Here is a 7019-nt window from a genome sequence, read left to right as displayed (position 1 = left end):
TGATTAAGCCCCACTAGGCATCCTACACCCTTCTCTCCATCAATTTTAGTTCACATATTGTTCCCTTGTCCCTGGGTTGACACCCCCGTTCCTTTCTCCACCTCCCCTTCTCCTGTATCCCCCCAGAAATGTCAGTCCTGTTGTTTTCTTCTCCAAATTGTTTTCCCGCCTATCTGGTCTAGATAGACATAGATGCTCATCTTGTGGAAAACCCAAACACATAATGACATTTAAATCCTCTTCTAAGTTATGGTGTGTACCATGTCTATCCATATTTAATCCATTGACCAATTCAAGTCATGTGGCTAAATGCATTTAAATGTAACAATATGTTTCACTTACAAATAAGCATTGTGAGTTACAAAGGGTGCATGGGGGATGCATGAGTCTTACATGGGAGGCAATGAAAATTTGTAAATAATTTTATTATCTAATGGCTATTTCAATGAACAATTTAGATTTTAGGTACAAAATATTTCTTCTTAAAAGAATAATCTATATCCACAGAATATAGCTGAAACAAAAATCTATTCAAATAATAAGGTTTTGAAGTGGCTTTGTGATCAAAGTGAATCATTTTATATGCATTTCAACGATGCCTTGGGTTTTGGAATGTTGCCATCTACTTCTCTATCTTTATCCCTTGACTATAAGTACCATTACCTCTCAGTTGTATCCTGAGTGCCTGATCACACATTTGAAGTGCAATAAATATTTATTGAATGCTAAAGGAGACTTGGATAAACAAGGAACATACTTAAAAAAAAATACAAAGGCGCTTCAAAATACCATGGACAAAGGGAATTAAAAGATAATAGAATATTTCAACTTTATCTGCTTTTTTCTTTGATTGTTATTCCCTGATAAAATAGGAGTTTTCTTGGCGGTTTTCAATTATTATTTTTCAGAAGCAGATCACCAGACCCTTCTGGCAGGCTGAAGTGGGAGTTAGCAGGGCAGGCAGGTGAAGAGATACCCGGAGCTGGTGAAAACACTTCAAGGATGCTGTGAGGAGCCAAGCCTCCCCTCTCCTTTGGTCGCCTTCCAGCTGAGGTGCAGAAGGCTGACCATTACAGATAACTTTGAACATTGTTGTTTAGCCCCAGATCTGCAGAAAACAGAGTCACAATGGAAAATTCCCCAGCTAATCTCTCCCCTAACACCCAGGCCATAACACTCTCCACCTCTTTCCTGGACAGCCCAACTTCAAGGTTCCCCAGCTGGGGACCTGTGAACCTCGCCCAGGAGCTCTGAAATAAACCTTTGAAACTGTTTTCTACCTTTGCCTTCTTTCTTTCAGTTGCCAAATCTGCCTTACATTTTGTGCACAAAATCCGGGAGGAGTAGAGGCATTCTAACGCACCCCTGCTTGGCCTTAGGTGATTGCTGCAACCCTCTCTCCTCCATCCTTCCTTCCCTCAGACTGGGACCTCTCAGCTGCCATCTGCTGCATCTATGAGTGAATACCTGACTAAAATTTTATCTCTGCTATTTTGACCACTGTCCCTTACTTCTGGGTTCATCTACAAGAGGCTCTGTCCATTACTTTCTGCTGAACGGTGGTCCCAGGTCAGAGCCTCTCCATCCAAAGGGCAGACACTCAGGGATGGCTGAGTCTCTGCTTCTTTTCCAAGGGAACTGGGCGGCTGTTAATCACCCCCTCCCTTCATCTGAAGGTCAGAGGCACTCAGGGATGCCTGGGTCTCTGTTCCTTTTCCAAGAACCCCACAGCATGGGAAACAAAATTTTCAAGCCGTACTCTTCCACACCTCTGGGGTGGCTCCTAGATAACCTCTCAATCCCCTACTAAACACCAGACCTCAGACCCAATCGCCTTGTTTTTTTACTGCATTATGGTTTGGCGCCAATATAAACTAAACAATAGGTCTCAATGGCCAGAAGACAGTACTTTGGATTTCAACATTTTGACTGATCTCAGTAACTTTTGCCAGCGAGCTGGCAAATGGCCTGTACGTCCAAGACTCCTGTCCCTCTCTCTGTACTACCTGTCAACCATCTCAAGTTCTTTTAGCCCAATACCCTCCTAACCAGAAACACTCACCAGCTCAGACAGGACACTCAATGCTCCCCAATCAGGTCCCAGACAATACTCTCCCCTCGTCTTTCTCCAACCCCCCTGACTCCTGTCCGTGCCCCCAGTAAGGCCTCCTCCATATTCTGGACACCCCTCACTATCACCTCCCTCCGCAACCCACTCAACTCCCAACCACCCCTCTTCTGATCCATCCCCCCACTCCAGATCCTAAGCGCTCTCCTTTGTCTGCCCCTGTCAGTCATCAGACCCATTTGCACCAACCCCTCCTCTGCCCCCTACAGGAAGTTGGCGAGCACCGAAAGTCTCATCCACGTTCACATTCCCTTTTCTCTCACTGATTTATCCCAAATTGAAAAGCGCTTAAGTTCCCTTTCCAATGATACCACCACCTACATCAAAGAGTTTCGCTATTTACCTCAAGCTTATAATCTATCATGGCATGATATTTTTGTAGTCCTTTCATCCACTTTCACCTCAGATGAGAGAGAGCGTGTTTTTACCGCTGCCCAGCAGCATGCAAACAAGGTCCATCTATCTGACCCTAATATACCTGTGGGTAATGAGGCAGTCCTGAGATATGAGCCAGGCTGGAGTTACCAGACTGATACCCAGGCAGGTAGAGAGGCCGGGCCCACCGAGATAAAATGCTCCAGTTTGTCTTAGCTGGCCTCCAGGCAATCTCTCACAAAGCAGTCAACTTTGACAAGCTCAGGGAGATCACTCAAAGGCCAGATGAAAATCCAGCAGCATTTTAAAATCACCTGACTGAAACTCTCATCCAATACACCTGCCTAAAACTCTCAGCCAATACACCCGCTTAGACCCAACCGCAGCAGCAGGGGCCACTGTTCTTGCCATGTGTTTCATTACTCAATTGGCTCCAGATATTAGAAAAACGTTTTAAAAGGCTGAGGGTGGCCCTCAGACTCCTGTCTGGGACCTGGTAAATATGGCTTTTAAAGTCTTCAATACCAGAGAGGAGCAGGCAGAGGCAGACAGGGAATCCTGAAAATGCCCAAAGGCAAACTTACAAGCCTGAGCACTGATTGAAGCGCTGAGGCCCTTGGCAAACCAAGAAGATGTCTGCATCCTTCCCAGGCCCTGGGAACAGCAGTTTCAGACCACCTCCAGGAGCCTGCTTCAAGTGTGGGCAGTAAGGTCACTGGGACTATTGCTGCCCACAATCTCGTCTGCTCAACAAGCTTTGTTCCTGTGCAGTCAATGGGGCCACTGGAAAAGTGACTGTCCTTCAGCGCCCAGCCGTGGAAGGCCAGTCCCACCAAGCCCTAACCTGTCATTGACGCTACTGGGCTTGGCTGCAGAGGACTGGTGGAGCCTGGACTCAACAACCCCAATCACCCTCACCATGTCCAGGGTAATAATCAAGGTAGCTGGTAAAATTTTTTCCTTCCTGGTCTACACAGGGGCTAACTTCTCTGTTTTGCCTTCCTTCTCTGGTCCTTTACCCCTATCCCAGGTCTCTGTCATGGACATTGTTAGCCGTCCCTCTCACCCACTGTCCACTGGGCCCCTTACATGTCTGGTGGATAACAAGCCAGTTACACATTCCTTTTAAGTCATGCCCTTGTGCCCCACCCTGCTGCTTATCCATGATTTTTTTTCACCAAGCTGGGAGCCACTTTACATTGGGACCACTACCCTTCTACAATCTTTATAGTCTCCGTCCTTCCTGTATCAGCCATTGCAGACACCCCATCACCTCCATCCTTAGTCACCCCAGTAGTATGGGACACTACCACTCCAATTATTGCTACCCACCACTGCCCAGTTCTCACATGCTTAACGGACCCTACTGTCTTTCCATCCTGACCTCATTTCCCCATCTCATTAACCCTTTGCAAAGGCCTAACACCCATCATAAATTGCCTCCCCGCCAATAACCTCCTTATTCCTGTCCATTCCCCCTGTAACACCCCAATTTTGCCAGGAGGAAAACCCAATGGTTATGGCTTTTCTCTGTATGGAGTTTGCAGTCATAATATAACCGTAAATATTAAAATTCTCTCCAAACCCTGAAAATTCTTCTGGTTTAATGGAACTTTAACTAAATGTGTAAATTATTCCACAGCAGGACCTTGTTTTCCAGTTATCATATTGCTCAGGTCACCCTGTACGGTCAGTCTGAGTTGGCATGGTTATTCTTGTCCAAAGATCAAAGAGAGTGGCATTCCTTCCTATAACGGTAGATATAAGCCTGGGCTCTTCAATCGCAGCATCTGGAGTGGCTGGAGGCGCACTCGGCCACTCCATCTTCTCAACACAAGAATTGGAAGACTGATCGCAGACCGCTTTGGAGTCCACCATAGCCTCCTTAGCCTTGTTGCAGTGCCAGCTCACCTCTCTGGCCCACGTTGCCCTACAAAACAGACGGGCCTCAGATCTTTTCACTGCTTTAAAGGAGGGCACCTGCCTCTTCCTCAGGGAAGAGTGCTGTTATTCCATTAATGAATCAGGGCTGGTAGAATAAGACATAGAAACACTGGCCCACCTAAGTGAAGATCTTCACGGTCATGGAAAGGCAAATTACTCCCCATTAGGTTGGTTGCAATCTCCCTTAGTCACCTGGTTGTTGCCCCTACGGGCCACTAATCTTTATTTTTTCTCTTAGGTCCATGTTTTCTCAGATTATCCAGCAGCACATACAAGAACTGTCCAGGGTAACAGTAAACCAGCTTCTCCTCCACCCATATACCCATTTGCCAACGAGCACCCCTTGTGCCTGTTCCAGTGTCAAACCCACAGCGCCCCAGCAGGAGGCAGCCAGACAGATTACAACAATCCTTATCAACAAAACGTCAGAATGTCAGGCACAAGCAAGAGTAAGCAGGGCAGGTGGGTGAAGAGATACCCGGAGCTGGTGAAAACACTTAAAGGAAGCTGCAAGAGGCCAGGCCTCCCCCTCCCCTTTGGTGGCCTTCCAGCCCAGGTGCAGAAGGCTGACTATTACAGATAACTTTTAACATTGTTGCTTAGCCCCAGATCTGCAGAAAACAGAGTCACAATGGAAAACTCCCCAGCTAATCCCTCCCCTCAAACCTGAGCTATAAAACTCTCCACCACTCACCTGGACAGCGCAACTTTGTGGGCCCCATCTGGGGACCCATGAACCTCACCCAGGAGTTTTGAAATAAACCTTTGAAACTGTTTTCTGCCTTTGCCTTCTTACTTTCCATCGCCAAATCTGCCTTACACTTTCTTCCAAGGCACACCTGCATGGATTGAATCCCTATACTTAAAATTTTCAACCAAATGTCCTTCATTTATTATTAGTATTCTCACCTTTTTTATTGATTTTTAAAAATATGCAGGGTCCTAATGTTTTACATTTTATTTTATTGATTTGTTTGCTGGTGGTAAAAGAAATACACAGCAGAACATATCATATATACTTGTGTATAAGTCGACCTGAATATCAACTGAGGCACCTAATTTTACCACAAAAACTGCAAAAAAAATGTGCTGAAAAACTTGGCTTATACATGAGTATATATGGTATATAAATAACATCCACAATTTATTTAAGTGATAGTGATTTAATTAAGCATGCAACCATTCTTATTCTCTTTTTCCAGATTTTTTTTCTTCATTATCATAAACACACTGCCTCCTAAGTTTTCTACTAAATCTTTTTAGTTTCCTATTGCCATTCTGATATCATATAGTTCTTAAAAGAGGATAATGAAAGGGAAACATACTTTACTAGTTATGCAAAATTATAAATATACTTTGTTTTATTCCACCATACTTTATTGGACTTTGCAGCTAATGATTTTATAAAACCAATTAAAGATTTATTGCTGTCCCTGTCTCAAGTAAGTCTGTTGGCATCCTTTATCCAACAGCAAGTGCTCACTTCATGTCATTATGTCACATGTTAGTAATTATTATAATATTTCAAGCATTTTTATAATGCTAGTTTGAGTTGACCTCAAGGCAAGTGAGCGTGGTTTTTGGTATTGCATACTTAATAGGCTACAGTACAGTGTAAACTGAACTTTTATACACACCAGGAAACAACATTGAACTTCTGTGATTCATTTTATTGCTATATTCAATTTAGGGTAGTTGTTTGGAACTAAATCTGCAATAGCTCCAAGGTATGCCTATATTGTTAGGTTTAAAGAAGATCTCAGGGAACATATTTGGTTTAAAGTTTAAAGATGATCATAGGTCACAGTTTCAGGGTTTCATTAGGCCCCCTTGGCTACATAAAGAGTTGGTTCCATCAGAATTTGAAATTCTATTGTGTTTTCTCTCTTTTAATCTACATTCTTCAAAGGAATATTTGAGCGAAATATTCACTAATAGTAACATGACACCATCTAGTTCTGGTCTCATGGCAAAGGAAGCACTTACTTTTCTTACTGAAGTTTAATTGCTTGTTATAGAGTATGAATATCAATGCATTATCTGTAATATATGTTGTAAATATTTATCCAGTTTGTTTTCACCCTAGAACTTTCTTATAGAAAAAATTTATTAATAATTCATTTTATCTTACATAGGGTATCTCTGAGACTATCTATTATAGTATACCAGACAGTCTTCCATTCCCGCTCTTTCGACTTTGTGATAATTCTTATATAAGGTTATTTTAAGGAGTTGATTTAAAATCATGTGTAATCACTTTATGTTTATAGTTACTATATGAAGTTGGCAAGATCTCTTAGCTAACAGCCAGATTTCTGGCCTTTTGAACAACATGGTGTATTAGTGTGGGTAGACTAGAGAAACAAATCCATGGACACACATGTGTATAAGAAAGAGATTTATATACAAGAGCAACTGAACATTGAGAAAACATCCCAGCCCAGTCCAGATCAAGTCCATAAGTCCAATATTAGCCCATATTTCTGATACCAATCTATAAAGTCCTCTTCAGAATCACAAAACACATGAAATGATGCCGAATGTAGAAGATCACAAACCAGTGGGTAGAAAG

The sequence above is a fragment of the Echinops telfairi genome, unplaced genomic scaffold, assembly GCF_000313985.2.
Source record: "Echinops telfairi isolate 266 unplaced genomic scaffold, ASM31398v2 ScPeMD7_44;HRSCAF=162, whole genome shotgun sequence".
NCBI classification, from domain to species: Eukaryota; Metazoa; Chordata; class Mammalia; order Afrosoricida; family Tenrecidae; genus Echinops; species Echinops telfairi.
This window is presented reverse-complemented; position numbering follows the sequence as displayed.